Consider the following 11,245-nt stretch of genomic DNA (forward strand, 5'->3'; position numbering starts at 1 on the left):
TGATACGAGTTCAGACTTCTTGCATTAGTTTTTTCACATCAATAATATTCTATCGCTTATCATAAATAAATAAAAAACAAAATTAGAATACTAAAATTGTCAAAATTGAAATGACAAGTACTAAAGTGGAAAATTAATGAAATCATAGGGATCAAAATGTAATTTGGCGAATTTTTAATTACCAAAATACTTTTTTGTTTCTTGTATACAGACAAAATTACTTTTAAATAAAGGGGTGTCTGAAAACTTTTTCTTATTACCACAAAATGTGGGTGTAATGTTTTGTACTTTGACATTTGTATGTAATCTTAGTTTTGGCTAGACAAAGCTTTTTTACGGTGATGGACATTTTGAAGAATCTCAAAGTTGTTAGCTCTACAAGCCTAGGTTAAATGGTTAACGGTTTTTCATATTATGCATTTATTACTGAGCAGTTGTGGATTGATCAAAAGTAACTCACATTTGTGTTGATCGACCACAAATGGCAAAAATGTCTTTTACTTCTACTCAATGTACTATAACGTGTTCAATATGCCTCGTGTTCTAAATTGACCAAGAAAAAAAAAAAACCAAATGGTGTACAGTCGTTTAGAGTCAGCTCATTTAATAGCCAGGCTTGTTTTTTTATGAAAATTATTAATTCTGATCCGATATGGGCTAGGACTGTACTCGTGCTAGTTAACTAAATGGGCTGAAATAGGCCCGCGCCAAATTTGACTTATATATTGCATTTTTTTTTGTAATTTTTTTACAACTTCATTTAAATCTTTTTTTACATATAAATAGAAAATGCAATGACATTTTTTAAAATCTTTATTTAAAATACATTTAAATAAAAAATGTGATTTTATTTGCACCCAATTATTTGCTCTTTTCACCCATATTAATATTAAACATGAATAATCTATTTTACCGTTGTACATACTGTTAAGGACAAAAAATATTTAAAATAAAAATTAAATTTACTCACTACACCCCACATATGTTCTTGCCATCCTAGTTAGATTTTTTTTCTCAAACTATCATGTTCCTACAATCCTAACAAGGTTTATACGCTTATATTGGTGAAAACATATATAGTATTTATTCATGAAGGGTGAGACTGAAGTTAGGGAGGCTTTGAATGAGATATGAGTTTATTTTTTGGCGTTCTTCAAATTTAGGATTGCATAGTGGTCGTTGGTTATGTGCAACACACCAGTACCGAACGTGATAGGAAAATTCGGTGGCATGTCATTGAAACATTGAACATATTTTAGTTGTGTTTGATCGGCCGTTAACTTAAGATGTTGTGGAGATCCACCGTAATGTGGAAAGGACTTCAGAGGCGTATAACCGACTTTTACCTATCACTAAGTGGCAACGAACCGAAATATATTTATTTTTTCAGTAACTTACTGTCGACCACAAATTGAATGCAAGCTATTTTGACCCTACTCTTATTGTATAATAGACTATAGTGATCAATTCACAACTTATTCTGTAATCATTTTGATTTTTTTTTTTTTTTTTTTTGTCTGAAATCCTTTTTAGTATCATTAACGTGGCATTAATGTTTCAAATTTTAACTTCAAATAACATGAGTTTAATGTGTAGATATTCAAAGGTAGAGATGCATTAATTAGAGTGGCTCATACACAAAGAAAAATGAATAATATTGTAATTGTAATTACAAGGTCTGATTTTGGAGGTGAGGGCAAGAGAAGACCTCGAGTAATACATACTTGTTAGAGAAGCGGTAAATATAAGTCTTGCAAGTCTAGTGAGACAATTGGTGTAAAGTCGGATGCAAATGGTTATATGAAAAAGTGTTCGAGGGACACTGGTACTAAGAAATGTGGATGCCCATTCTTGTTCAAATGTGTCATTTTTGGTGATGATGATAATTGGAAGTTGGAGGTGGTTTGCAGAGTACATAACCATGTTGTTTTGGAGTATCTTTAAGGTCATTCATTTGTGGGGCGACTTTCTGAAGAGGAGAATGCTTTGTTGGTGGATATATCTAAGAGTTTGGTGAAACCGAGAGATATTTTGGTCACCTTGAATGATAGAAATGCAATGAATGTTTCAACTATGAAGACAATATACAATGCTAGGATCCGAAATATAATCAAGGAATTTGCTAGGAGAACACATATGCAACAATTGTTTACTAAGTTCTCCGAACCCAATAATATTAAGTGGCATAGGACATCTGGTGATACTGTAACTGACTTTTTTTTTTAACACACCTCGTTAATATTGAGATTTTGCGTGCATTTTCACATGTATTTATTATGGATTGCACCTATAAGACTAATAGGCATAGGTTCTCACTATTGCAAATTATGAGGGTGACATCTGATATCCAACGTGTACTTTTCATTGAAGCAAATGGGTTAAATGCGGCTCCGTAATTAGGATTCTGGACAAACGGATATCCCACATTAAGGTACCACTCCAAATACCCAGGTACAATATCTGATGGTCTCCTCATTGGTACACTACAGTTCACCTCTGCCAACGTGTGGTTCTCCCAATTGTCCCACATTCCCCCTAAGTAATAATTATAGGAATTGGCACGACTACCAATTCTGGTATGGACACTTATTCTGGGGGAATCGTCTACACCCGACCAAACTGTCTAAGAACCCATTAAGGATGGTAGGGCTCAACAACATCACAACATCAGAGCATTCCTAAGAAGAATGCAACAACTGGACATGGGTGGTGTTCCCTTTCAAACTTGTAGGGGTCCCATATAACCTGAAATATGATACACAATATAGCATGAACTAATGTAACAAACAAAATACCAAAAATAATATATATAAAATAAAAACCACAACAAAGTTGGATGATCATGTAAGAGAAAGACACTTGATCAGCATTCAAAGCGTCAAGCTGTTGTCTATACTTCTGCACGTCTACTGATGTTGTTCTATTGTCTCGTCGTGGAGTCCAATGAAGAGCACAAGGTTGGACCTCTGAATACTCAAGGTCATGATCAAGAACAACAACACCATGCATGTGCTCATACACCCATACCTCCAGTAAAGTCATGTACCCAGCAATCTGTTTCACCTTGGACCTCGAAACTTAGCCTAATTGTCTATACAACCATGCTAAGCAATCTGTGTCTGAAGCATCTGAGAATCGTGCCAGTAACCATGGAAAATTCACATACTCATCATTGTATTTGTGTAATTATTCAGTAGCCTCTTCATAAGTCACTCTTAAGTAATTAACTAACAATTCGTAATTTGTGTCATTATCATCTTCAAGCGGAGAGATCGTTGCACTAGACACAGGAATGCCTAAAATAGATGACACTCCATCCAATGTGTTGGTCATCTCACCAAAAGGCATGTGAAAGATGTTCGTTTTAAGATGCCACCTCTCAACGAAGGCAGATAAAACAATCTTATCTGCATTCCTATAAGAACACCTAATAAGTTGCTCTAACCCAAACCTCTGAATGTACCCTTTGAATATACCATTATTTGGTTTAACCCACTAATTCCACACATGAAGGGTAGATGTCTTCGACATGGACCTAAGGGACTCACATTCTTGTAGTCAAATACAAAAAAAAATATTTAGGTTAATTACCATGAACCAGACTTATATTGTGCATTCTTATGTTACAGTAAAACGACTTACATGGTTATTCCAAATTGCAGTTGTTATGTGAGTTTTGAAACTCGTAAGTAAAGATGGATAAATGGAACCTACTTGAGATGGCTCAATAGGCTCAACATCTACCTCAACATTAGTATCATGAGTAGCAGCTACATCTTCAACCTCTATAGTATACTCAAAGTGGTATAGGGGATCATGTTGGGGCTAACATCGCCGCTCTATGTCTCCTCGTTGAGGCTATGGGATGCTCTCTATCAAGTCGAGATGATGAAGTCTCAGTAGTACCTCTGTGAGTCCTCTTCATATGTGGAAAACAATATTAAGTACAAACTTTGTAACAAATTCGGTAGATGATCACTAAAAAACTGAAACAAATTTGGTACCCCACTATTGAAAGGGTTTAGGTACTGAAACGAATTCGGTAGACTACCACTGAAAAACAGAAATGAATTCGGTAATTACCACTGAAAAACATAAACGAATTTGGTAGTCTACCACTGAAAAACTAAAACAAATTCGGTAGACAAACCACTTAAACAATGCAATGATTTCGATGGGTTACCTCCGAAAGTAACAGCTATTTTCATAATACCAAGTTCGAACTATACATCCATTTTCAACAAAATCACAACCATGAATACATCTTTATACTCTTAAACACATAAATTTTTTGAAATATCACTTAGAAGCATAAATATAGAAATCAAAATTGAACGCTAAGCTTGGCTTTTTGGAGGTTATGTGCCGCACAAGATGCCTCCTTTTGGTTTGAGGTCAAATGAGATTTGGTGATATGAGGTGTTTCCGATGGGATAAGGTTTGCGATGGGCTGGGTTTGCAATGGGCTGGGGTTTGCAATGTGATGAGATTGCCTGATGGGTTTGCTTACGGGTTTAGCTTGATGGCGGTAGGGTTTGCAATCAGATGGGTTTGAAATTAGATGGGGTTTGCGAGGGATGTGTTTGCAATTGGATGATGTTTGCGATGAGGTGTGTTTGCAATGAGATGGATTTTGCAATGGGGTGAGGTTTGCTATGGGATGGGATATACGGTTTAGCCTAATGGAGTTTACATAGACAAAGTTAGGGATGGGGTTAATGAGGGCAATTTAGGAAGAAATATGGGGTGTAGAGAGTAGTTTTAAATTTCACCAAAATTTAAGAGTAAATTGCCAAAAACCCCCTTGAACTGGGACCCTAATCGAACTTAACCCCCTAAACTAAAAATTCAGCCAATTTAGCACTCGAATGAATTAAAATGGCCGATTTAACACGTGCCGTCAGATTTTATCACATTCCATCTAAAATCTCATCAGAACTGACATGTGAGACACATGTGCAACATAATTGGAGGGCAATATAGTCCATGGGCACGGTTGAGGCCGAAGAGACCCCATTCTCTTCTTCCTATCTAGGCCTCTTCAATGGAAAATCAGCCGACCCCATAACAATCTCTTCCGCTATGCCCAAACACAAAAGAAATGGAACTAAGAAAACCTAATAATTAGCTTTGTCGCTTTTTCTTGGTGTGTTGTCCAAATGAAAACAAGAATTGTTTACAGTCTTTGTTGTTTGGTTATTGTAACTTCCCATTGTTTGGTAGACTTATTATAGTGTGAAAATTGATTTATAAATGAGATTATGCATGAGAGGCACATTCCTTGAAGATAGAGAAGATTCTATTACAATGCAAGTCTGACTATCAAGATGTATTGGTCTTCCAAGTATTTGACATTGGAGATTGATCGGTTATGAGGGGAAATAGAAAAGTAGGTGAGAAGTTGACATTGGAGAAGAAGAAAAAGCAGAGATCTTGATGAACTGAGTTGGCTTTTTTCTGATTTATGGGAAGAGGGTTTAATCCATCAATCTTCTCCAAATGATCTCCAGAGAGAAGCAGAGCGATAGGATCCAAGACTGGCGACATGCGAACCCATGTGGTTCCCTCGAGGAGGAACTGAAGATGTGGATGAGAGTTGTGGAGTGGAAGAGGAAGAAGAACATGAAAAGCATTGTCAGCCATGGATTTATATAGAGAAAGAGAGTGAGAGTTGGGGCTATCTTTAAAGTCGAAATTGTCCTCTAATTTTGTTTCACGTGAGCTTCATCTGACATTATTGACGGAATTGTGCATGAAATGTGATAAAATCTAATGACAGGGATGAAATTGGCTATATTTTTTAATTCATGGACTAAATTGGCTGATTTTTTAATTCAAGAGGTTAATTTCTACAAGGGTCATAATTGAAGAGGTCAAAACGGCTGAAAATCCAAAATTTAATAGGGTGAATGTGGGGTGAAAAGAGCACATAATGGGGTGCAAATAAAATCACCCAAATAGAAAATGACTAGATTATTGTTTTAGATTTTAAAAATTGAAACTTGAAAAACAAAATCATTATTTTATATATAAAAAAATTAAATTTTAATATATATTATTAGAGATAGAAATAAATTTGAATTTAGGATATAAATGTAATAATATTGTGTATTATTTTCTCTAAAATAAATATAATTTAATAAATGGCCTTTAAACGGACCGGCCCAGCCTATTGGGCCTAATTACCTCGTTCGGCCCCGCCCAAAGATATAAGTTGTGCCGTGTGGAACCTTACTTAAGTAGGCTATTCTCGGGCCGGCCCAGTCAGTTTGACACATTTACTATTAATATGTATATGCCTCATTTCTGTTCTTTCTCACAATAAATGGAACTTTGATATTTGAAAATAATAATAATAATAATAATAAAGGTAGGGGTCAAATAATGAAACATTCATAAACCCTTAAAATATCCATATTCAATATAAAAATATTAAAACACCACAATCTAATATAATGAGAGTATAATAGTAAAAACTAATGTTCAAAATTGAAAATACAAAACAATTATCACCTAAATAATTAAAGAAAAGTATATTGCCCACTTTACCCACATTCCGCTCTTTTTGGTTTTATTTTAAGTTTTTAATTTTCTTTTTATCTTTATATATGATAATAATAAAAAACAACTAAAACCAGGCCACTTGGCACCCGCTCAAGAGGCTAGTTAGTTGAAAAGAATATGCTCTTTTCTTTTATTTATTTATTACCAAACAAGCAACAGTATTTTATTAGATCAATTGAAAAAGTACATAGAGAGAGCCATCTTGATTAGCAATACGACGAAAATGGGTCAAGCTTCCCTAGTGACCAGAGTCAGCTCTAGGACTGAAATGACCTGGAGAGAATAAATCACAAAGAACTTGTCTAAAAAACCCTATCTACCATCTAAGTTGTCGTAGATCAAGTTAGTTACATTAAGGATAAGACTTGGCCACTAACTGGCATAACTCTCCTAGAGAAAGTAGACCACCCATCAAATTCAACAAAATTTCTGGAAATTACAAGAGAAAACCAGACAACTCATACAGTTTCTAGACTTTAATAACAAACTACATCAAATCTAAGAAACCAAACAACGCCGACTACAGGAGCTGCAACATTTTGCTCTACAAATGATGCACAACCAAAGTCATCTAGATCCATAACAGGGACAACCAAATCTGCCAAGAGGAGAGAAGAGCATCATGGTATGCCAAGACAAGGGAGAATAACGAAAATACGATAGGGAATATGCCCATAGATTTGAAGCGTCTCATTCTAACTCTCCTCCACCCTCTGCCACATGCTCTGCTGTAAAAATTGCTTGCTAAACCCAAGTGCAGGTGTCACGCAATAGTAAATCTCGTAAGTCGAGTATCGTATCCACAAAGAGCGGTGTTAAAGAGCACAAAATACGTAAAATAACTGCAACAAGAAGAATATGATTAAAAGATTAGAAGAAAGTTCAATAATAATAAAACACTAAGACGTCGGGGTTCTAGCTTCAAAATACATAAGTAATCCCATTAATTTGATTCTCACCATGTTTGTTCACAATTAAAACCCAATTTAATTTCGTTTAGAAAGAATTTCAAGCATAAACTGTACCTACAACAACAATCTATCAAGAAAAATTTCAATGAAATCAAAGCAATCTACTAATTTTTCTCAAATCTAAAAAGCATGGATGGTTTTACTAAACTATAGGAAAAGCATGACTGAACCTATGAATATGATTATCAAGCACCCATCAATCAATCAAAGAGAAAAACTAAAATTAAATTGAACAAATCTGTAAATAAGAATTTAACATTAAAGCTCCATTCGAATCAAACTAACGAAACCACATAGTATCTCGAAGGCTTTCCCCCTAGCCTTAGCCAGGGAGTTAGTTCTCCATAACAAAGAAAAATAACTCTAGAAAAATAAAGTGTTTTGGGCCAAAAAGCAGAATCCCTGAGACAAAGCAAGTAGCACCCTTTTATAACAGTCAAACTCTAACCACTTAGGATTTATTTTCCTCCTTGAATTTAACTTCTCCACAATCCTATGCATGCATGCCAGCTTCTTCTTTTGATAAGTCATGGTCTCTTATTTAGCACGTGATGAGTCTCCAACCAATTGGCTTAGTTTTCTCTTTTACTTCATCTCTTGTGCACTCCAGCAAGCTGCCCACATAATTCCAATATTATTTGCCTACATAAAATTGGCCAAAGTCAATGCAAAATAATATTAAACTTTATTTGAAAAATTAAAGTATAGTAGATTAAAATGAATAAATTAGTAAATAAATAAGCACTATGGGTATATTTAGGGACATAAACAATGCACTTTTCAGCTATTATAAAAAATCGATGGGATCAGAGCCAACCACAACCAAGTCTGCAAAAAAGAAAAAAGAAAAAAAACCAAAAGGAGCAAAAGGAAAGCAGGGGCAAAGGAGGGAGGAGAAGAGAAGGGAGGGGGGATAAGAAGCCACGGCCTAGGGTTCACTTGTAGCTCGAGAGAGATTTTTCTGGTTTTTTAGTTGAAAAGAATATCCTAAACACAAGGATTCATGAAGAAACCGGCAAACAAATAATATGAAATGGGCTTGTAGCTTGAATGGTTTAAAGCATTTATCCATTGCATCCTAGATCATAGGTTCAGTTCTCCCATCCCCCAATAATATCGCTTGTATAAGGAAAAAAGATATAAATAATATATGTTTATCTAAAGCAATTTTGAGGATATATCCTCATGAGTCCCAAAGTTTGTATGCATTATTATTATTGTTATCATTTTAGAAAATTGTGTACATTATTAAATGTCACCTTTGGGCAAACAAAAATAATATGTGATAGTAACACTATATCACATGGCAAATATATAAAATACAATCAACACCTTTGAGCATTTTTTTTACAAATAACCCTATTTTAGCAATGATATATTATACAAATACCCATAGAGAGCCGATTTGAAGAGAAAAACCCAAAACTAGTCACTTATCATTTTCTAATTGGTTCTTGAAAATTTTCAACACACTAAGAACCAATTAGAAAATGACAAGTGGCTAATTTTAGATTTTTTTTTCTCTAAGTAGGCTCTATATAAGTATTTGTATAGTATATCATGTTAGAATGTCCAAATAAATTAGTGAACCTTGTTTGGGAGAAAAATTCTTTTTAATAATTCAAAAGCGCAATTTGATCCGAATGAATCATTGAGCCTAGAAAATTCGCATATGAATGGACTACTTTGACGGTATATGCTTGAAAGTTTTCTTAGAGCGATATCAAATTAAATTCATTATATATTCTTTCCTAAGTATAATTTTAATTTAAAATAAACTTTAAACAAAGGAGAAGATTATGAAGAATGATGGCAGCGTTCAAAACTTTCTTAGAGTGAGGCAACGCACTTTTAATGTGAAAAATAATAAGTAAAAGAAGATAAATTAAAATGCATGACAGTTAATTGGGCAAATGCTAATATCTTAAATATGAAATTCATCAACAAACTTATGGAAGAAAAGACCACATAACATAAAATAACTCCCATTAATTTTCCATGATAAAATACCACATGAATCTTATACATCTAATTTCAGATCAGAAAATCAAAGAAGCCCTAGCTTTCTCATATCAATGCTTGGTGCAATCAGTTGGCTTGAAGGACACACTTCTTTCCTCGAGGTCATAACCCACCAGGAAGTTCATCTGAGCCAAGTTCCCAAATATGGCCACATCACTAGATGGTATCATTGTGAAGCAAATCATGTCATCGTCCATTCTAGCAAATGTGTTCAACGCCTGCAACTTCACATCAGCACCTCCACTAAAATGGGCAGTTATAACAGGAACACCAATATCATCACTTTTGCTTTTAAAACAAAGGCTCAGGATCCCCCTTGGGTCACTAACCCGCTCGGCGTTGATTGCGGTCTCCAATGCCGACACCAAATCATCATGAAATCCAGGAGGAAGGAGAGTCAATGTAGTTCCAGAGTCGATGATAATATTCCCCTCATTGGCAGCGACGGCAGCTTCCTCGCAATCTGGTGACTTTGTTTTGTAGGCCAACCTCTTCTCTCCAACACTAATGGCCTCAAGTGTGAGGTAGTAGAAAGTGTCGGGATTTTTGGCAACTAAAGGAGTTGAAACAGCGCCGCTACCCGAGACAACACCCGCACTGCCAAAACTTATCTTGCTCGCTGCAGTGTTCGCTGTGGGCACCAAGCAATACGAAAACTTCCCTCCGTTGGTCGATTTCGTGAGCTGAGAAATGAGGGAAAGGGGGCCACCTCCGAGGCCAATCAAGCCAGACCCGGACTCGTCAAATGTGCCACCATTTTCATGTCCACAGCCGAATACAACTTTTGGAAGTGAAGTTGGGCGGCCGGAGGTAGATCCAACGGTTAGGGTCTCAAGAGCTAGAGTCCCTCTAGTGAACGAACGGTCTCCATATCGATAGCTGTACTCACACGTGTCGTGATCGCCGTTAATTAGGGTGCCGCAAGCGGCTTCTTCGAGATAGGTGCAGGAACTGGACTGGCATGGGATTGAGTGGTACGTGGAGGATTTTTTAGGATCAAAGAGAGGCGGGTTTTGGTTGAAACACCGCTTGCATGGCTTACATTGTGTCCAAATGAGATCGCTGCCGGTGTCAGCTATTCCCAGGACTTCAACCGGCGGCGTTCCAATCGAAACGTTCATGAGATATTCGCCCGCGCTTGGGATTATATTGGATTGGATATTTGGGGCGGCCGAAGAAGATGAGAGGGAGGTCATTGTTGGCTTTATGAAGTGATGGACACGTGTCACGGATCGACGGAAAGCGTTGTGGAGGCGATCAAGGTGGGACATGGAGGAATTGTACAAGGGAGAGAGAGGGGAGTCACGGTGGATGAGATCAGCAGTGAAGCCATGGCTGCTGGCTTGCGTGAGCAAAATGAAACATGCAAGTAGGGCAAGTGGAAAATATAACTTAGTGGAAGTAGAAGGAGCTGCTGCCAATGCCATGTTGGTTTTTGGTATGTAAACGATTAAAGCTGGGATCGATGAAGAAAGTGTTGGCATTGCAGTAAGTATTTATAGGAGGAGACAGAATTTTGAAAGGCAACGGTTTAGAGATGTGAATTAAAGATTGAAGGTCATCCAATATTCAATATAATTATATAGATGATGATACATTTTCTAGCCTACCGTTTAATAAGCTCATGAAACAAAAATGAATTAATTCCATAATTAATTCCATAATTAATCAATTTAATTCAATTTTCT

General features: G+C 36.1%; 1 pseudogene; it reads right to left on the reverse strand.

Moving 5' to 3' along the window:
- Window positions 1-9,607: 9,607 nt before the first annotated feature.
- LOC110749065 (aspartic proteinase CDR1 pseudogene) lies at window positions 9,608-10,984 on the reverse strand (annotated as a pseudogene).
- Between the last annotated feature and the right edge of the window lie 261 nt (window positions 10,985-11,245).

The sequence above is a fragment of the Prunus avium genome, chromosome 5, assembly GCF_965620075.1.
Source record: "Prunus avium chromosome 5, drPruAviu1.hap1.1, whole genome shotgun sequence".
NCBI classification, from domain to species: domain Eukaryota; kingdom Viridiplantae; phylum Streptophyta; class Magnoliopsida; order Rosales; family Rosaceae; genus Prunus; species Prunus avium.